The following is a 22155-nucleotide window of genomic DNA, read 5'->3' on the forward strand; positions in this document are numbered from 1 at the left end:
GGATAGACGATCAAACCAGCCATACCATTACCTTAAACCAAAGCCTAATCCAGAGCAAGACCCTAACTCTTTATAATTCTATGAAGGATGAGAGAGGTAAGGAAGCTGTAGACAAAAAGTTAGAAGCTAGGAGAGATTGGTTTATGAAATTTAAGGGAAAAAGCTGTGTCTATAACATAAAAGCATAAGGTGAAGCAGCAAGTACTGATGTAGAAGTTGCAGCAAGTTATCTAGAACATCTAGCTAAGATCCTTAATGAAGGTGGCTACACTAAACAACAGATTTTCAATGTAGATGAAACAGACTAATATTGGAAGAAGGTGCCATGTAGGACTTTCATAGCTAGAGAATAGAAGTCGATGCCTGGTTTCAAAGCTTCAAAGGACAGGCTAACCAGAGGCCAATGTAGCTGGTGGCTTTAAATTAAAGCCAATGCTCATTTACCATTCTGAAAATCCTAGGGCCCTTAAGAATTTATGCTAAATCTACTCTGCTTGTGCTCTATAAATGGAACAACTAAACCTGGATGACAGCACTTCTGTTTCCAGCATGGCTTACTGACTCTTTTAAGCCCACTGTTGAGACCTACTGTTCAGAAAAGAAAGATTCATTTCAAAATACTCCTGCTCACTGACAATGTACCTAGTCACTCATGAGCTGATGGACATGTATGTGAAGTTTGAAGTTGTTTTCATGTCTGCTGATACAACATCCATTCTGCAGGCCATGGATCAGGGGGTAATTTCAACTTGAAGTCTTATTATTTTAGAAACATTTTTGTAAGGCTATAGCTGGATAGTGATTCCTCTGATGGATCTATGAAAAGCAAATTGATAATCTTCTGGAAAGGATTCACCATTCTAGATGCCACTGAGAACACTGGTGATTCAGAGGAAGATGTCAAAACATCCACATTAACAAGAATTTGGAAGAAGTTGATTCCAACCCTCATGGATGACGTTGAGGGGTTCAAGACTTCAGTGGAAGAAACACCTGCAGATGTGGTAGAAACAGCAAGAGACCTGGAATTAGAAGTGGAGCCTGAAGTTGTGACTGAATTGCTACAACCTCATGATAAAGCTTGAACAGATTAGGAGTTGTTTCTTACAGATGAACAAAGAAAGTGGTTTCTTGAGATAGAATCTGCTCCTGGTGAAGATGCTGTGACCATTGTTGAAATGACGACAACAAAGGATTTGGACTATATATAAACTTACTTGATAAAGCAGTAGCAGGCTTTGAGAGGATTGACTCAAATTTTGAGAGAAGTTCGACTGTGGGTGAAATGCTACCAAACAGTATCGCATGCTACAGAGAAAACTTTCATGAAAAGAAGAGTCAATCAATATAGCAAACTTCATTGTTGTCCTATTTTAACAAATTGCCACAGCCATCCCAGTCTTCAGCAACCACGCTGATCAGTCAGCAGCCATCAATGTTGAGGCCAGACCCTCCACCAGCAAAAAGAGTAGGGCTTGCTAAAGGCTCAGATTGTAAGCTTATTTTAGCAAAGGGTATTTTTCAAATTAAGATGTGTACCTATTTTTTAGTTATAATGCTATTGCACACTTAATAAACTATAGTGTGAACATAACTTTTATATGAACTGAGAAACCAAAAGTATTGTGTGACTCATGTTATTACCACATTTGATTTACTGCAGTGGTCTGGGTTTGAGCCTGCAATATCTCTGAGGTATTTCTGTATTTATTCAGCCATTCAACAAGTATTTATTGAGTGCCTAGGGCACGCCTAGCAATGTCCAGGAGGCAAAGATGAGCTGGAGGCAATCCAGGCTGTCTGGCAGAGGAGATGATTGCAGGTTCCATAATTCAAGAGCAATCTAGGTGAAGTGCTATACTAAACACGAAGGGACATAAAAGTCAAAAAAGAAGATATTTCTCAGTAGGATAATCAAAAACGACTTCCTGGAAAAAGTATCATGTGACCTAAATCTTACAAGAATTCCAGCTGCAAAAAGGGCAGAGCGGGTGTTGCCCTGTGGGCAATAATAGGGCTGGGGATTTGTACAAAGTGTCTCCTGACAGCCACCGACAGCTACCAACGCCACAGCTATCTGCACAAAAATATGGTGCAAAGTGAAGGCGGCAGACAAGGAGGTGGCTCCACAGGGTGGTCCCCCCCAAACATGTGTAGCTGAGGGAGACCCTGGAGAGAAGACAGGGACACAGCAGAGACCCCAAAGACAATCCTTCCGGAGGCTCCCAGGGTCTTGAATTCAGAATCAGGGCACACTTCTGACAGCACACAATAGACTCTGCTCCTTGTGAGCACCTTGTGACTTTGCCGAGGTCCCCATGTCCCTGATTTTCACCTTCTCTGTTCCAGTGGGTGATCCACATGAGAACGAGGAAGAGTCTGAGGGCATTCCGGGGCGCTGAGCTCCCCAAGGCAGCCAGCGCTGTGCCAGGGCCAGGGCAGCAGGAAGTGGTGACTGCCCATTTCTTTCCCACCGCTGCCTTTTACAGGAGACCCGAGCTCCGACACTGGGGGAGAAAAGCGGCTGTGTGGTAGGGTGGTGCCAGAAAGCTGCGCAGAGAGGGGGCCTAAGATTAGCACACAGTAGGACGAGGCTGGCAGTCTCCCAGCACTGACTGCTGCCTGTGGCACAACCAGCCCGATCAGCACATCTACACAGAATGTGCTGGCAGGGGAGGAGAGGGTACTGGCGGAGAGGTCAGAGCACACAGAAATAGCAGCTGCCAGTGAGACTGGCAACACGGCCACTGGTCCAGGAGGCAGACTCCTCCCCTGCTGGGTGTGGGCCACCAGAAAGTGAAGGGAAACACTCCACTGCTCACACCACCCAGACTCGTTGGCCCTGGTTCAGATTGTAGACTCACTGAGCTCCTTCTGGTTATAATTTGATGCATCTTGATTTTTAGAAGACTACACCCTAAGAGTTGAAATTTGCAGCCATTCAAGCATTCATAAAACATTCCTTCTATAAATTAATTAATTGACACATTGAGTGTGTGTACACAAACACAGACTCATGCCCATTTTGTTAGCAGGTGTTTCAACAGCCTGGGAACATTTGGCTTCTGGTTAAGGTGCAGGTCCAACCCTGAGATGGGGCTGGAACCAGACATTGGAAGGCTCTAGGTAAAGGCATGGATTTCCTGGTGCCCAGCACCTCCCCCAGGACCTCTGCTGCTCGATTCACACAGCAGTCCAACCCCCATCCTCACCAGGGGAGGCCGCTGGGGAACCTATGTAGAATAATTAATTCTCCTTGGGCTCCTGTGCTCCTGAGCCAGGTTTCCAAAGGTAGAGACTGTTCCATCTGAGGTCACAATGGCCCATCAGGTGTGGGGAGTCAAGACAGGGGAGGACACCTGCAGAGACATCTGGGCTTCTGATTTGCCAGGTATCACATACCTGAGACAGTTGTCCATATAGGGAAAGAGTCCCCAGCATTTCTGGTTACACCATGACAGATGCCTATGGATGCCATAGCCCTGGGATATGGGATTTAATGGAGAAAGCTCAGGTATTGAGGAGGAAAACCCAAGCATGTTCTCATTCAGAATTCTCCAGTCCATGAGAACTGGAACTCTCTGAGGCATACTGTATAACTGTATAACTGTGAGTTATTTTGTTTAATTATAGTTGGTTTGAACTACGGTAGTTCATCAAACTCATTAGATAAGATAAAATATCTTGAATTAATACCCCACCCCGTGTGTGTGTGTGTGTGTGTGTGTGTGTGTGTTTATGTGTATATGTGTGCATGTGTGTGCCTTATAAATGCCTTTAGAAGAATTTAGGATGAGCATGAAGAAACATTTAAGTAAGAATTGCATTCAAAGCAAAGGGTCTTTCTTAAAAAGAATCTTACAAACAAAAATCACCTGAATCAAAAAGTCATTTACTCATCTGGGCTTCTTTTAGGGATCATAAAACCCTTTGATAAGCTAATGGAATCACAGGCCACCTCCACAGAACATATGTTCTCTGTGTCTGTGTGTGTCCCAAATCAATCAGCACGGGACACTGAAGTCCACCAGGGCGCACATTCTCCCCTGCTTCAGATGTCTTCACAAAGTGGGAGCGATGCTGATGAGTGCAGTCCCACAGATTTGTAAGCCACTTGTTTAGGATGTGTGTGATGTTTTCCCATTGGAAAAAAATATGACAAAAAGGTTGTTAGGTTTTACCCCAGATTATAAAACTCTATTTCTTGCGACAGTCAGAAGCCACGGTTCCTGGATGGGAAACCAGGGCTGGCCCAGGCTCTGTGGTTTGGAGCCAGAGTGCTGCGGTAGCTGTGGGTGAAGCACGAGGTGGGGACATGGCAGGGAGCCCATGGGGGTGGGGGGTGAGGAAAGTACTGCTGGCCCTAGTAGCTCTAGGAGAAGCCCTGACTGCTGGAAGTGGGGAGCAGGCATTATTGCATATGATCTACCCACAAGTCAAGCATTTATACATAAGTGACTGTCCTCCCAAAATCTCCTGAGAATATACAAACAGCGGCAACAATAATGCAACAAAATGAAACCTCAGCTCATCTTTAGGTGTATAATTCACACAGCTTGGATAAATTGCAGTAAGATATATAAACAACAAAGTTTCTTCCTGCTCATACAAATCTCTTGGCATTTATCGCATTAAAATGACAAGAATACGTATTTGAAAGTGGAAATATTGCTCATTATTCTGCAATTAAGTAATTGACTAGATTCCTCAGCACAGGAAATGAAGAAAAAATTTACTATCCCTGAGAAAGAAATGCAATCTCTAAACCAAATTTAAATATTTAACTGCAGCTGTGAAAACCACAGGACACCTGCATTTGCATCTGGTTCAGCAAGTTTATGATACAAAACCTTGCAGGTAAGTTGTTCTCAGGTCAGAAAAGATGGAAAATTGTTCTGAGAAGCTTACATAAGCCCTAGGTGGTGGTGACTTCTTTTGCAGGCACTTTTACAACTAAGGTCAGGCTTGGGGGGATCTTGGCATTGCTATTAACAAAATTTGTTTAGGAAATTCTAATCTATTCCATTTAATGACCTAAAAATAAATACCTACTATTACAGCTCTCTCCTCCTATAACAGACTTGGATGGCATGTAGGTTTCCATTTGTTGACTCTGTATGGTGTGATGTCTGGTAATAAAACATGGCCCACATGCTTCTGCTTGCCTCTTGCTTCAAGGATTCACTGACTGTCTACCATAGGCCAAGAACCACACTGGGTGCTAGGCACTCATAGATAAGGAAGACAGAATTGGTACCTTTAAGTAGTTAGCAATCTAGTGGGGAGAGAGAAAATTGAGCTAAAGATTAGAGCAGTGGAGAGAAGCAGCTTTGGAATCCATCATGCCCAAGTCTCAAGTCAGGCCCTACTGGTCTGGCAAGTGTGGGGAACCACCCCACTGTCCCATGTTGGGTTATGGCATCTGTGAAGACAGCCTGTCACACACTCTGCAGTCCTCAGCACCAGGAGGGCACAATATGATGAGTCAAGTATACAATAATGCAAAAGAAGTGTATGTTTAAGGGTCACCTCACTGAGTCCAGGGCCAGCAGCTGAGCATGCTGGGGTGCAAATAGACAAGCAGTTCACTGAAATGGTTCTATCTTCTGATAGCCTTCATACCTGCCCAAAGGCTCATGGTCTGTCTTTCTTCACTCATCCAGCTAAATGTGAAATTTATTCAGAAGATGAACTAGTCACCTCTGTATGAAATGTAGAAGGGCTGGTGAAAATAGATATGTCTCCCAGGACTTTAAAGCCATCTGGAAAACTGGCAGAGGATAGGAATTATTTTGAAAATATGCTTTTCTTTATAAGTATGCAAAGACACCATAGATGTTTTTCTGGAGTCAAATAAGTTTAAAAAGCAAAATGATTGTACTGACCTACACTCAAAGGACAAATAAATTGTGGTATCAGAAGAAACCGGGAGGACTGAACCTAAGTCAAGGAGAAACAGGGTGTGGTGGAGCAGGATGTGTCAGAATCCCGGGTTGGCACCCTTGCCATGTGCCTTACTTGGGAAAGTTACCTAATCACTCTGAGCCTCAGCCACCTTTTGTGTAAAAAATGAGACTAAAAATGCTCATTTTGCAAAAGTGCTACAGCCATTAATTGAGCTCATAGTGCTCAGCACAGTGCTGGACTCATAACAGGCATTTGGAAAATTCTACTTTCCCTTCCCTCATCACAGAGCAGGACCAGCCATTCCTGAAAGAAGACCCTCCAGCACTCAATGAAAAAGGACCCTCTTTATCCATGGAACCCCCCTCCCCTTTGTTCTGCAGCAAGCACACACCAAGCCACAAAGGTAAACGTGCTCTGTTTTCCTAAGATACAAAGTAAAGGAAACTCAGCTTAATGCTTTAGTACAGAATTCTCAACGCTATCTGAAGTAGCTTCACCCTTTGCTTCTCAAGTCCCAGGTTGCAGCTTCTACTCGATATCCAAATGCAACACAGGCACAAGCCTATTTCCTGAAATGTATCAGGTCAGTAGATTTTTTTCATAAAACTTCTTTTTTGCTGTGAATTATTTTGAAATTACAAATTAAAATTAAATAGAGATTTGTAAAATAGCCATGGTGCTAATCGAAATGGAAACACTGCCAGCCATCCTGCCCAAGCCTGGCCAGCTATGGCTGACCCTGCTCTGGGCCACCCTGCCAGAGCTCCAAGGCTCGCCTCCCACCCACGACTTCCCCTTTGTGCCTTGGGAAAGTCCATTTTACAGTCAAATGACCCTTCCATATAAGGAAAACTCTCACTAGACAGCCTCTCTGCAGCTTTCTTTCCTTGTAAATTGTTGCCCTACTATAGCCTTTCTTAGGGGTGGTTACCTATTCTCCCACACAAGGCACCAAGGAGCTAAGTGACATAAGCACCCCCCACCCCTTTCCCATTCCTGATCAGCCTCCAGGTCTCTGTTCTTCCATCAGTCTTTCTGTCTCATTCTACTTTCCTGAAACTATGATGAATGGATCCAGCTTTGTTCTGAACCATTACATCCAGAAGCCTCACATGCAACTTAAGATCAGTATGTCCAAAAATCAACTCATTATCTTCCTACCCCAAATCTGTTTCCCATTCTGTACCCCCATCCACCCACTCACTCAACCAAACCAAAAACAGAAGCAGTGTGCCAGCCTCTTCTTTCTTTCTCACTCTAACCACAGGCATTCATTCAGTCACTATGTCCTGTTGATGCCATTTCCTAAAAGTCTTCCATGCCTAGCATGGGATCACGAGGTCAGCAGCCGCAGCAGTGAGGGCTGGAGTGTTTCCACTGATGTCGCCATGGCAGCAGATTAGAGCATGGGCTCCTGGACTCCCAAACTGTACCCGGGAAGAATACTTACCCGCGGTGTCTAGAGCACGCCAGGTCTGACACCAGACTCAGACACGGTGTGGGTAAATTAGAAGAATATGTGGGATGACCAGATGTCTCACACTCTGTGTGGGAACAGATGTTCCAACTCCACACAACACTGTATGAATGAACTTTCGGAACATGCTGGTAAACCTGAGAGTCACTGCGTATTTTCCTTTATTTTAAAAGAGTGTTTATCTGAATAATACTCATGAAATAACCAGGCAACATGTATGTGTGTTTGTGTGTATGCCTAATCAGATCCATGGTTTTATTTTCCAACACCTATTTTCAATGAAGAGGCTTGCGAAAGGGAATGCAATGACTCCCAAACATATCATTCTTCCAAAGGTGCTCTGAGAACTGGCTGCTGAAACATTCACATTGCTTGGACAAGGCATCCTCAGTCTCCCTATATTTGAGAAGTGCTTGCATGACTTATGCCCATTCTGATTGTGTGGTGTTTATTAAGTTAGATGACACCTTTGTGCTCTGCCCTTGCTTGAGCAGAAGGCCTGCAGAGGATGACCATGAGGTTAAGAATTCTAGGTTCTTAAATAGTGACGATCATTTCTTTGGTGATCTGGTTTACAGAGTTTGCATTATCAGATTTGCTGAACTGAGTATCACTTAAAATGACTTCTCCCTGAATCCCTTCAAGAGAGCAGACAAGGCAAAAAAAAAAAAATGTTACAGAAGGAAGGGCATTAATTTATTATAAAATAAAGAATGAATATTTCTGCTTTAAACCAGGACTCCTCCTATACGCTTACAGTGTGAGAACTCAATTGCATTGACCTTTTGATTTTATATATGTGCCTCTATATCAGGATTTATCAATGGATTTCCTCACCTCTAAGACAAATCATGAGAATTAGTGATGTCACACATTTTAAAGTACTTTCAATGTCTGAGAAAATGTACTATTTTTAGACATCAAGCCCATTCATTTCTGAGATCATGTCTATTTCTGGTTTCTTTTTAGCACTTAGGAGGTTATTGCAGTTAGGGAAATCACAATATTAACAATAGTGCAACTGCATATAACTGAAAAATATTAATATTAGTTTGACAGCTGTTTTCTGAATTGCTACTAATCACAACAGAAATACTCGAATGGACATCTCTGCATAGAATTGCATAAAGTAGTCTTATCCTCTGGGATACTGTAATCAAAGCCTTGGTAAGCAGAGAGAAACTATGAAATGGGTTTTCATACACTCCACCAAGCACAGTGCTGAAGGAGGGAGAAACCCAAGTGTTAACCTTCAGATGGGAGAGTAATGGTACTTTATTCTTTTGAACAAATGACCCTTTAGTTTCATTTTGCACTGGGCCCCAAAATTTATGTACCTGGCCCTGGCTATGAAGAGTAAACTATCCTTTGTCTCTAACCCATGAGATTCATGTCTTCTTCCAGGATCCACAAAACTGTGGCAAGATAACCTGTGAGCATACAAGCAGGGCACTATCTCAGACTCTCCCCTATTCTTGACACACACTCCCCTGCTCTCCTCCTACCTAACTGGTTCATAGAGTTGCTGCTCTATGAACAGAACTGTTGCTCCCTCCAACTCTTTCTTTTCTTCTTAAAATGTTAGAGAGCCCCAGAGCCCCTCATTCTATACCACCATCCACCCACTCACTCAGCCAGCCAAACCTCCATCTCTTCTCTATCTGCACTCACTCCCTTAGTGATCGCCTTTAGTTTTGTTGCTTTGCATTCCATCTGTATGCTCAGAATTTCAAAATTTTATCTTCAATCAAACTATATAAATCAAACTCCAGAACCAACCAAACACATACAATTGGAGCTGCTGATTTTACCCACAAAACTGACCCACTTGCAGTTTTCTCGGTTCACACAAGAGCATTACCTCTTTGCAGTTACTGATGCTAAAGTCCCCAAAGGCATTTTTCACTCATTTCTTCCCTCACATTCAACACCAATCCATCTGAAATTCTGTTGATTCCGCATGAAACCCAGACCCAGGTTCCAACACACCTCAGCACTGCTGTTGACAGGACCCTTATCAAACCCACCTTCTCCCTCCACCCATACTCTAGGAGCCTCCTAACTGATTCCCCGCTCTTCTCCCACGGCACTGTTCTCGAAGAGCAGCCAGCGTGATTTATTAACAATTTAGGACAGATCATTTGATCTTCTGTTCAAAACCAGACAATGGCTCCCTGCTTCACAGAAAGCAAAGCCAAGTCGATGTGCTCTGGCCCACTTACCACCTCCCTGACCCCATTTCTTGCTGTTGTCACCTCTGCTCAGTTCTGGCAACAACACCCTCTTTCTTGCTCCTCAAACATCCCAGACATCCTCCTGCCCTGCATTTGCTGCTCCTTCTGGCTCAAACCCTAACAACCTCCTGGCTGACTTCCTCACTTTGGTCAAGCCTTTGCTCAAATTCGCCTTTTCAATGAGCTTTTCCTGAGAGTGGAAGCTGCAACCTTCACCCACTGCACCTTACCATCCTTTTAACCCTGACACCGGGATCATTATATTCTAGATGATATGTTTATTTATTGCATTTATTTATTATGATTCTTTCCTTTCTAAAACATCAGCTGCATGAGCACAAGAAGTGTAGGAACTCAGTCTCTTTGGTTCACAGATGTATGCACAGCACCTAGGATGGTGCCTAGCACAGACCAGGACTTGCATAAATATCTGCAGAACAAGTGAGTACAAGTTCTGTGTGACCTGGGCTGCTGGCATAACCTTTCAGAAAAAACCTGTATTTGCTTTCACAGGCGTTCCAGATTGGTTGATTAGCCTTGGATCATTTTCAGTGAAAATTCTCTGTACTTTAAAGCTAAACCTCAAATCCAGATCAGACAGGCATTTGATACAAATTCTCAGAGCAGATATATTCCTGGCCACTTGGAGCCCAGATGAGACAGACTCATTCCCTTGCTACTGCCCTTTGATAGTTGGGTATTTGGTCTAGAACCCCCTTCACTGTGTAGCCCTTTGTGTGCAGCAGCTCTGTGAAGACTCCATTTCAACCCTCTGCTTTGTGGGCCTTCCTTGTTCTCTAGTCTCCTATTTCCACCTGGCCACTAACACCAAGCCACTTGGTTCCAAGGGCAAATGATCACAGGCCTTCCAGCCCCCACATGTAGCTTACTATGCTTTCATTTTCAGCTTTCTCTCTGAATGAATCTCTTTCCTTAGGGATTTCTATTATTTTCCCATGAATTAAGTGATACAGTACTTAATCAAGTGATACAGTATAATGATGTACATTATAATTTATTTGCCATTTCCATTTGGCATTTATTTGCCATTTGGCTTTATATGGAGGGTTCTTTAGAATTTGTAATCAACTATATTTCTGGGCACAGGAGTCTCCACGCCTTATCACTGGGGGCTTGCTTTTTTCTCTTGCTTGGTCCCAGCAAGGTCATGGAATGACCTCCAAGGGGAATTCTTGTCCTCATCTGATTCAGTGTCTAGGCAGATGCAGCATAGCTGAGAGCCCATTCTCCCTAAGACTCTGGCAGCCTCTGAGACACCCACTCCTCTGGCCTCTCCACCCCACCAACTGCTCTGCTCAGGGTCTCCAGGGTGGCCAATGCCTCCCACTTAGATCCAGGTCTAAAATGTTAGATGGCCTCAGCATGATCCCTGCTTCTTCCCTCCACCAAGCTGGTCTCATGCATTCCTAAGACGTTTAACAAAATCCACAGCAGATGACTCCCAGTTCTGTCTGAAGGGCAGAGACCCTCTGAGCACTGACTCCTCATCCAGCTGCTCTCTTGACAGCTCCACTTTGTAGTCTCTTTGTCATCTTTATTCTTTTTCTTTCCTTCTTCCCTAATCTAGTTCCAAGACCCACTCTAGCTGCACTGAGGTAAGGCCCTCGGTTGGTATTTCTTAGAAGCTCTATTTGCATTTCTTATTTTTGCAGGTAATCAGTTCTTACACCATTATTATACATTCTGGTCACTATTTTGATTTAAACCTTTCACAATTATTCAAATCAGAAACTCTATTTCTTAAAATCAACAATCTGTATTGAGAAAACATTCACATGTGTACTGAACAGGCCCCTCCACACTCTGCCAGGGACTGGGGAGAGTCTGTTCTGGGTGAGATGTAAGAACACAGTCTTCCACTTGCTTCCGGGATTCTAGCAGATGCCAACATGGTCTTGCTGTAAACCGCTTCAAACACATTTGAACAAAAACCATCAATTCCATGCCAACATTTGACATGAGAGTAGGAAGACACAGGTTGTGGCTCTGGCATCACAAGTGTTCAGAAGGGGCTCGCTGCAGCACAGGTGTCTGAGGACAGCCTCAGAACAGGGACCTGCCTCCATCCAGAGCCTCATGCTATAAATAGCCATGGCCACCAACCCAACATGTGCTGTTAACTCCAAACTGTTTCAGTAAAAGTAAGAATAGAAAAGAATATTTCAGAATACAGTCAGCCTTCCTTATTTATGGGTTCCATGTTTATGGATTCGACCAACCTCAGATAGAAAATATTTGGGGAAAGAAAGATGGTTGTGTCTATACTGAGCATGTAAAGAATTTTTCTCTTGTCATTTTCCCATAAACAATACAGTATAACAGCTATTTACATAGCATTTACATTGTATTAATATTTGGTATTATAAGTAATCTAGAGATGATTTAAAGTATACACAACAATATGCACAGGTTATATGCAAATACTATGCCATTTTCTGTCAGGGACTTGAGAATCTACGGATTTTGGTTAGGTCCTGGAGCCAATCTCTCCAAGATACCTAGGGACAACTGTATTCGGTACACTTTAACTTTGCTTGCTTATTTATATCATTTTGTAAAGAACATTTCTGTAGCATACATTGTATTCATATAGAGGTGTGGTGTGTTCATATAGTATTATATATTCATATAGAAAGCCATTACTCCAAGGATATTCAGACATTCTTGTACATTCAATTTCTTTTTGCTGTTGGGTAACGATTATGTTTATTTTAATTCCTCTAATATCTGTTCCTGGTAAATGTAAACAGATGTTTCTAATTATTTCCTTTCAGTGCTGATATATCGTACATACAGATGGAGGATTTAGGTTTCAGAAAGAGAAGGTGAAATGTTTGTGGAGCCAACAGGAGTCACGAATGGATGATTTTGGTGGTAAAAATGCCCATATTTTGGGTTGAAAATTTGATAAATAAACAAGAACTATTAAATTGCTCAAAAGGAAGAACATTCTTTTAACAAAGCAAGGGCACTCCCTCAGCTGGGAGGTCTTGTTAAATTTAAACATAATATCTGACACTATTCATATTCAAATGAGCTCAAAGGAGTTACCAAACAGCAACACAGTGCCATGGACAAGCCACGCCAACTGGAGGCTATTGAAAGCAAACTTATGTAGCATCCAGATGGTGATTTAAAACAGCAAAAGGTCTCTATTCACCAAGGCACTGCTTAGAGCATCAACTATCAAGTTAATTGTACATTTTCCTGATTTTGTGAGTAATGTTGCATATTAAAATACAGGTTTTCCATATGTGAGTTGTCTCCAGTTGGATAGCAGCTAGGCTATTTTTAGTGTGAGAACAATAATTCAAAATGTCCTTTATGTCTCTCATTCCTTTGAGGGAACTGCGCAGCTAGGAGTCAGCCACAGTGCAGCTGACTACACAGCCTACAGATAAACTTTTTCCTCCCCGTGAGTTCAGAATTGTGCAAGCCTGATTCAGCTGTAACGTCACCAAAGATGTCAATTCATTAGCTGTGGTGTTAATCAGAACTAGAATTTACAATTTATAACCGGCCATATAATTAACAGCTGGTAATTTAATCAGTCATGATTCACTTGCTTTACGTTCACTTTCAAAACTATGGTTACCTAAAATGTAAATGTATAAAAGGCTGTGATGTCACAGAAGTTACAATCCTTTTGGCTGTCTCCTGGTGCGTGCTGCTTCAAAATCCAGCACCATGTCCCAAGGAGGCCACCTAGCAAGGCTAAGCAGACCAGTATTAGGAGGTGGCAGACATCTGTACAGAACCTGAGCCTCCCTTTTCAGCCCCCGTAGCCCTTATCAAATTTACCTTTCTGAATAACAACCTGTAACCATCTGATCGCCTTCCCATGCAGGCCACGAGCTGGAGACATGACATCTAGACCTTGGTCCCTGCGTGCCCTGACTGCCCAGAGCTGGAGCTAATGCTGGGAGGCTGTGCAGAGGGGGCTTGCTCCAGCAACCTGGCACCGCCCGCCCCTCCCAGGAATGCTTCCCTCTGGCCCTGGCCTGGGAGGGCAGGGAGTGTGGGGAGAAGAAAGAGAAGTGACTGGCATGGCTGAGGTTCAAAGATGACGCCAAGGGACAAGGGTGCTGAAGTATGAGGGTCAGCATTCCTGTGGAATACAAACTCCTGGTCAGAGAGAAGGTTCCCAGTGCTCAGTTTTGCCCCTCCACTGCACGTGACTGAAGCTGCTGGAACTGACGGGGAGGTCACCCCTGCCTCTGGCCAGTTCCATCAGCACTGCCCGTGAGCCACACTTCACACGCCGACACCAGTCTACCAGTTAGTGGCTGGGCCAGGGCCAGACGCCGCTTGACTTCCCTGGCTGTGACAGAGGACGGCTGACAGCAAGACACTGAGTGTTTTGCAGCAAGGAAGTGGCATCTAGAATAAAGAATAGGGAATACACAGTTGACCCTTGAACAGCAGGAGTTTGAACCTCACAGGTCCAATTACACACAGATTTTTGTCAATAAATTCAGTAGCCACTCCATATCCGCAGGGCCCGCATCTGCAACCAAACTCAGACAGAAAACATTCAGAGGCCGACTTTCCCTACACAGAGGCCACTGCCAGACTTGAGTAGGCACAGGTCTTGGTTTATGTGGGGGCGGGGGGTGGTGTCCTAGGGCCAAGCCCGCATGTGTATCAAGAGATGACTAAATTAAACGTCCAATTCCAACATATGGAAGGAAAAGATGAATCTATATGAGCATTAGCTGCACAGTGGCTGACTCCCAACTGTGTAGTCCCGCATAGCCTGTGAAGAAATGAGAAGCAAAAAGGACACTTGGAATTATTGTTTCCACACTAAAAATAGTCTAACTGCTACCCCGTATCTATGCCCACCCTCCTGTCTATCTCCCTGCATGTATTTACCCACATACATGTATACATGCACACACCCGAAGCAGTGTTTGATAGCCATACTGATACATACTTTTTCAATCTTGCAAGTTATTTGCCAGGAAGATTATCAGTCAGCACACAAACATTGATTAAATAAATTCATTTATTTATGAACTCAGTCATTCAGTTATTGTGTTCATTCATTCATCATTTTTCTATTTATTTATTTATTTATTTATTTATTCATTATATTTGCCTCACCAAGTTTATAAAAGCAATACAGGTTATGGACTAAGTCCACAGGCATTTGACATTTTTACACAAACACTCGTTTTCAGCCTTATCTTCTTCCATCAAATCTTTTCTTTGTTCCTTTCACCCGACCTGGCTGCTGTCCCTGCTACCTCACACCCAGGTGGTGCAGCCCACAGCTGTCCCCCTGCCTCAGGCCAGCTTGTTGGGAGTGTCCTGTGTCCTTGCTGGTCAGCCCCACCTCACTCTGGGTTTGCACCTGAGACAGGACAAAGAAGCGTTTCCACAACCCAGCTTCAAGTTATCTTATCCTGAGGTGCCCTCTGTGTGCCTGGGGACCTCCCGGCACCCTTCGCTCAGTGCCCCCTGGCCTCTGACCTGTCCTGCACCTGCAAATCACCTGGCATGGAGCGCATCACGGCCAGAGCTGAACACCTGTCCTCAAGCATCTCAGGGTTCTCCTTGCCCATCATGTAAGCCGTAACCTCTGGCTGGCCCACACCTATGCTGGGGTTGATTTCTCTACTCCACTGACACAGCGTGTCTGTCAATAACAGATGGTTACATTGAAGAAACCTCTGGAGGAGGGGGTTCTCCTCCTCACTTGGCCCTCCTTATATTTTCATCATCTTACAAGCTTTTGCCATCCGTCCTGTCTCACCATAGATAGCCCCCGAATGATACTCCCCCATACACAATCAAGCCTTCTTGGCCTCTGTCTCCTCTATCGTGGGCTCGGTCAGTTCCTCACCTAAAATAGGAAGGTTTTCCTTGATGACCACCAGCAAGATTCCTCCCTCTCCCAAGATTTTGTGATTATCCATGATATCACAAGCCCTATATAACCATTTACCAAGTAGCTGTGCTCCACTTGTGTCATGAAGTGCCCTGTGCACCTGCCCTGGGTTACAAGAGTCCAATCGTAATCATGTTGAGATGTAGCCTTAGGGTTGTGGGATGCTGGAAAATGGAGGAGCAAACAATGCAAAGGGACAAGGAGCAATCCCAGATGCAACAGCCCCTTTTGAGCACATTCATCAGATGATCCTAAATCCTCAAGGATAGAGTCCCTGAGTACAGCAAACTCTGAAAATAGCAGCTGTCGGCATCAGTCGAAGTGCAGTCTTCAACTTTGGGCAAGAGTGATTTTTCACACTGTGGTGTCTTCAGACTCCCTCCCAGTACACAGAGGGCCTCACTGCTGTCACCAGCATCCCTTTGAACAAGAGGGACGTGATAGAACCAACGTGCGACCCAACACACATTCTGTTGGTTTAATGATGGTGTGTGTGTGTGTGTGTGTGTGTGCGGAGGTCCACCCCACTAGTTCTGACATGGGACTAGCCCTATGGATGACCTCAGTCTGAACTCCAAGGTGCCTACTTTCTCACTCTTCTGTTACTTTTTCATTTATTCACTCAACATACATTGCTGATGACCTACATGTCATTGCCAATACCTAGGAGAAGGACTGGGGATTCAAAGAGAAATTAAAAAACAAGACATGGTCAGGATCTTGCTCACAGTGTAGCAAAAGAAGAGAACATGCAAAGATGTAAATTGCAAGTCCCTCCTTTTTTCATTCACTCCACAAGTACTTCCTATGGTGCAGACAACGGACATTGTCTGCCTTAGTGGGGCCTCGTCGAATCCAACGGAAGAGGCAGACACTGACACATATCCACAGGAATGTCACCCTGTGGGACGTGATGAGGAGTCAGGTGGCTTTCTGAAACAGAGATGATTGAGGATACCCAGGGCAAGATGTGAGGGAAGAAAACTCCAGGTCAATGGGCCCACTGGGCAGGTAGAGGGATAGATGCTTAGACCAGAAGGGAGGATTAGTCACTCCGGGACTAAAGGCTCCATAAGGAGTTTTGGTTTTGTTTGGAAAGCATCGAGAAGCTTTTGCACATTTTGAATTTGCACTGAAAATCTCAGTCTTGCTGTTACATGGAAAATGGAGTTAACTGCCTGATATGAGTTGAAGTGTCTTCTCTTCAAATTCTTATGTTAAAGTCCTAACCCCTGTCACTTCAGAGGATGTGACCTTATTTGGAGATAAAGTGTTTGAAGAGACGATTAAGTTACCATGAGGTGTTAGGGTGAGCCCTTATTCAAGATGACTGATGTCCTTATAAAAAGGGAAATTTGGAGACGGATTCGCACACAGGGAGAACATCACGTGAAGAAGAAGGCAGAGATTGGGGTGGTGTTTCTAGAAGCGAGGAACTCCAAAGGCCGCCAGCAAACACCAGAAGTAAGGAGAGAACGTACTCTCCCTCAGCGTCCTTAGAAGGAACCAACCCTGCTAGCGCCTTGACCTCAGACTTCCAGCCTCCAGAACTGTGAGACGATGAACTTGTGTGGTTTAAACCACACCGTCTGTAGCACATTGCTGTGGCAGCCCTAACAGACAAATGGAAGGCTGCTCCCCACCAGGGTGATGGCAACAGCTACACGTGACTGTGTTTGGGAGAAATTTAAGCTGCCACACGACAGGCCTTGGTGGTGGTTTGTCCACAGGCAGAGGACAGAAGCTTCAAGCACAGGAGGCCCATGATGAGACTAATTCTATCTCAGGGACACATCAGCACAGGAAGGAGCCGCAAAGAAAATTTTAATCAATAGATCTGTAGTAAAATTTACAAATGAGCTAAAATGACAGACAAAGAAAAACACCTCTAATATCTCCATTGTTCCTGCTCTGGTGAGCAGCTTCTGGTCATCTTCCGTGTGGCTATGTTAACAGAGACTAAACTATATCTCTACATGCCTGATATTTTAATCAAGAATGTGTTAAAAAATTTCTTCCACACTTCAATAATATCCTACCAAATAATGAGATCTATTTTTAAAAAGCTTTAATGAGGTATAATTTACACACCAAAAAAATCCACTTGTTTTTAAGGGTACAATTAAATAATTTTTTTAGTAACTTTACAAAGTTGTGCATTCATCACCACAGTCTAATTTTGGAACATGTCGTTGCCCCCAAAATAAACCACGGGTCCATTTGTGGCGACTCTCCCTTCACACGCCGTCACCCAAAGCACCCACTAATCTACTTTCTGTCTCTTCAGATGTGCCGGTTCTGGACACTACAGATTCATGGAATCATACGATATGTGGTATTCTGTGCCCACCTTCTTTCACTTAGCCTAGTATTTTTGAGGCACATCTATACCGTAGCATGCATTGCTGCTTCCTTTCTTTCTATTGCCAAACATTATTACATTGTACAGATTAATTATTAATAGTTTGTTCCAGCATTTACCAGTTAGTGAACATTTGGGTTACTTCCACTTTGTGGGTATCATGAATAGAGTTACTATAAACATTCTTGTATGAGTCCTTGTGTGGATAAATGTTTTCATTTTTCCTAGGTACATACCTAGCAGTGAGTTGCTGGGTCAAATGATAAATATGCCATAAGAAACTGCCAAATTCTTTTCCCAAAGTAGCTGCATTATTTCACATCCCCCCGCCCCAGGAATGTATGAGGTTTCCAATTTCTACATATCCTTGCCAACACTTGATATTTTCTCTCTTTTTTTTATTATGACCAACATAGTGGGTATGAAGTGGTATCTCACTGTGGTTTTAATTTGCATATACCTAATGACTAACAATGTTGACTATCATTTCTTTTGCTTATTGGTCACTCATAAAACTTCTCTGTCTGAAATACCCATTCAGATTCTCTGCCAATGTATTTTAAAATTTGTTTTTCTTATTAAGTTATGAGAGCTATTTATGTAGTCTGAATACCAGTCCTTTATCAGTTATATTCTTTACAAATATTTTCTCCCTGGCTGTGAATTGTTTTTCAATCTCTTAACAATATTTCAAAGAGCTGAAGTTTTAAATTTTGATGAAGTCCAAATTATCAGTGTTTCCTTTTATCACTTGGGCTTTTGATGTCATATCTAAGAAATCCTTGCTGAAGCCAAGATCAGGGAAGATTTCATCCTAGGTTTTCTTCTCTAATCGTTTTATAGTTTTGGCTCTTACATTTGTTTTCGTGTGCAGAAATGTTTCCGATCACGTGTCTGCACATTTGCTTGTCATAGAAAAGAGAAAATGCACTCCATCCTGGTAAAGGGAAGGCCACATGCCGAGGCCAAGCATTTTACAGACAGAGGAGGGTATAATTTGAATTTTTGTTGTTTTGTCACTCCCTCTCCCCACAGGTACTCAAATCTCTGTGTGCAAAACAGAATATCCTTACAATAAATTGTATTTACAATAAATAAGTTCTGGGGTTTTTTTCCTAATAATGATAAAAGACATGTAAGATTTACTAGCTCAACAATCTTTAAGTGTACAGTTCAGTGGCATTAAGTGCATTCCCACTATTGTGCAACCATCACCACCATCCATCTCCAGAACTTTTTACCTTCCCAAACTGAAACTCCATCCCCATTAAACACTAATTCCCCATCCCCTCACCCCAGCCCCTGACATCCACCATTCTTCTTTTTGTCTATGAATCAGACTACTCTGGGTACCTCACATAAGTGGAATCATGCAGTATTTGGCGTTTTGTGACTGGCTATTTTGTGGAGCATAATGTCCTCAAAATCCATCCATGTTGTAGCAGGTGTTAGAACTTCTTTCCTTTTCCAAGGCTCAATAATAATGTATCATGAGAATGTTCTGTTTTGCACACACAAGTCTGGAGGTTCCTATAGGGCAAGGCAGTGAGCGGCAATTACTGTGCATGTGGAAGAAAAGATTTAAACCTTTAAAATCAAAATCGGTAGAGACTTTGACGTGGCTGAAGTCATCATGGAGAAGATGTGAAGTGAGAACCTTATGACCCTGAAGGAAGGAGCAGAGAAGTATCCATTAATCTAAAATACCAAGAAAGAGCAGTGAGAGAGCAGAAGGAGAACAGGCAGGGGGAGTCTCAGGTAGCCCAGAGTTTACATGGCAGAGAATTTGAGACAAGGCGTCTAGAAAGGGGCCATGGTGTGGGGACACAGGAGGGTCCGGGAGACCTCAGTGAGAACAGTGTCTGCAAAACCATTAAGCAGAAACCCGAGGGTGCACTGGCAGGTCAAAGAGGGAGAGGGAATGACGGATGTGGACATCATGGATCCTCTCTGGTGGCAAAGGAAAGAGCTGACAGTGGCTGGGATTTTGAGCATCAGGTGGGTGGGCAGAAGGGGGCGCCTTCAGAAAGTGGGTGCCGGATGGGGCCCCAGGGAGAGACCACAGCAAGTGGTGCTGGAGTGGGGGTGGTGGGAGGAGTTGAGTCCTGGAGAAGGTAAACAGGGATGCAGACGTGGAAACAGCAGAGCCAAAGAGCTAAGAGGTGAGAGAAGACACAGAGGGTCTGGTGGACAGGGAGGTGGCAGAACCCTCTGCTTCTCTCCCTGTGTCTTCTTGGTGGATCAAGAAGCTGGGTCCTTTGGTAAGACAGGGACATTGCTATGGTTTGAATGTACACATCCTTCCAAAATTCATATGGTAAAGTCTAATAATCATGCTGATGACATTGGAAGGTAGGCCCTTTGGGAGACGATTAGGTCATGAAGGCTCTGCCCTCATAAATGGCATTAATGCTCTTATAAAAGGGCTGGAGGGAACTAGCATAGTCCTACTTTTGCCTTTCTATCTCTCTGCCATGTGAGGATACATCACTCCTCTCTCTCTCCCTCCTCCACCATATATGGACCCAGCAACAAAGCACCATTTTGAAAGCAGAGAGCAGCCCTCACCAGACACCAAACCTGCTGGCGCCTTGTTCTTGAACTTCTCAACCTCCAGAACTGTGAAAAATATATTTCTATTGTTCATAAATTATATAGTCTGTGGTATTTTGTTATAGCAGCAAGAATAGACAAAGACAGGTATGAATGGAGGTAGCTTAAAGAGACATTTCAGGTTCTTGAACAGTTGCTGTAGGGAAATGAGCTGATGAAAAGAAAGGAAAACTTGCTGAGCCCAAATAAGAAAGCAGGACCAATACAAGACTATAGGTATGTGTGAAATCAGGGATGGATGGATGGATGGATGGATGGATGGATGGATGGATAGGTAGATAGATCAAGAGATGAATAGATAGACGGAAGAATGGATGGATGGATGGATGGATGGATGGATGGATGGATGGATGGATGGATGGTTGGATAGACAGATGAATGGATGAATACAGATAGATGATAGTTATAGATGCATAGATATGAAAATACACTAAAATATGGAAATATGAAATTATAGCTATCTCTGGGGGTGAGCTCATGGGTTTTTAATTTTAGTCTTTACTAATGTTTGTAATTTCCAAATTTTCTACAAAGGGGATATTTTATTAGCAAGATAAAACAGTCCAGTTCTATGTTTAGAGGTAATTGGGCACAACACCAAAACAAAATGCTGAGTAGTTTTGAATATCCAACAGAGACTAAAACTGTACATTTGTAGTGGAGCCAGTCAGCAAGTTTATGTGGCTTTTTCCAGCTATCCTCAGCAGTCCAATGACAATGAGCTTGGAATAATCGCCACCCCAAGACTGTCCATTTCTGAGGCACTCAAGGTTCATGTCCAGAGCCACACCTCCTGCTTTGCAGCACCACCCTTGTCACTTGCCAAGGCTCACACTGTTATCACATGAATGCTCAGATAAGAAAACTGAGTATTGGGTTAACAAACTCCGTTGGAATTTCACAGCAGTTCAAAGGTGGAGTCAAGCAGGTCTGACCCCAGCCCTGAGCCCACAGCCCTCCCTGGGCAGATGATGGATTCTGAGAACTGAAAAACGGGACTGGAGGGGGTGATGCTGAGGAGGGATTAAACCTAGGAGGGGAGAGGTCAGGGTGAAGACCCAAGAGGGCAAAGGAGAGAGGGGAGGGTAAAAGAATGAAGGCCACAGTCAAAGACACTGGAGTTCCCAACTCAAGACTTCAGAGCACAGCCCTGAGTTTCTGGCATATTTGATTGTCCCCATGGTTCAAAAATGAAGCATACAGCCTCTACCTATATTTCAATCCCAAATAACGTATTTATGTTTAGTTTTCTTAAAATACAATTTTTATTACATGACTTCCTAAAACCATTGCTACTGTTGGTCATGTCCAAATCATGTTTTTAAAGATATAGCCTGGTTTAGATTGGGTCTTCAATTCTTCGTTTATTTCTGTGCAAGATTCTGGGCTTTCTGACCTCCAGCTGCCAGGAGGGGCATTTCTCCCTTGGGCCTTCTAGATCACAGGGACAGACTGATGCCAGGGTGTCACCCCTCCCCATGGGAACTTAGGGCAGAAGACATATGGGCCATCCAGCCCTTCCCCGCCCTCCCATGACAGCAGCTCCCAAACTCCTGCAGGTTCCCAGTGTCCTGACCGGGAGCTTCACAGATGAGGGTAGGAAGCCAAGCCGTGCACCAGCATTCCAAAGACATGCTCTCCAACCCAG

The 22155-nt window shown here is 43.7% G+C and overlaps 1 protein-coding gene and 1 long non-coding RNA gene across 4 annotated transcripts in view; one reads left to right on the forward strand and one right to left on the reverse strand.

Annotated features, from left to right (window-relative positions):
* The window catches only part of GABRB3 (gamma-aminobutyric acid type A receptor subunit beta3), a 204095-nt gene that overhangs the window by 55707 nt on the left and 126233 nt on the right, over window positions 1–22155 (reverse strand). The window lies entirely within an intron of this gene.
* On the forward strand, window positions 3316–12579 carry LOC105868829 (uncharacterized). 2 transcript variants are annotated; one of them, XR_001152921.3, is made up of 5 exons: window positions 3316–3391; window positions 4791–4857; window positions 6194–6310; window positions 6420–6490; window positions 12414–12579. It is a non-coding gene; the product is annotated as an uncharacterized LOC105868829 (long non-coding RNA). The 2 variants fall into 2 exon arrangements; XR_001152920.3 differs by lacking the exon at window positions 3316–3391 and adding an exon at window positions 3425–3514.

This window comes from Microcebus murinus, chromosome 7 (genome assembly GCF_040939455.1).
Source record: "Microcebus murinus isolate Inina chromosome 7, M.murinus_Inina_mat1.0, whole genome shotgun sequence".
Classification (NCBI taxonomy): domain Eukaryota; kingdom Metazoa; phylum Chordata; class Mammalia; order Primates; family Cheirogaleidae; genus Microcebus; species Microcebus murinus.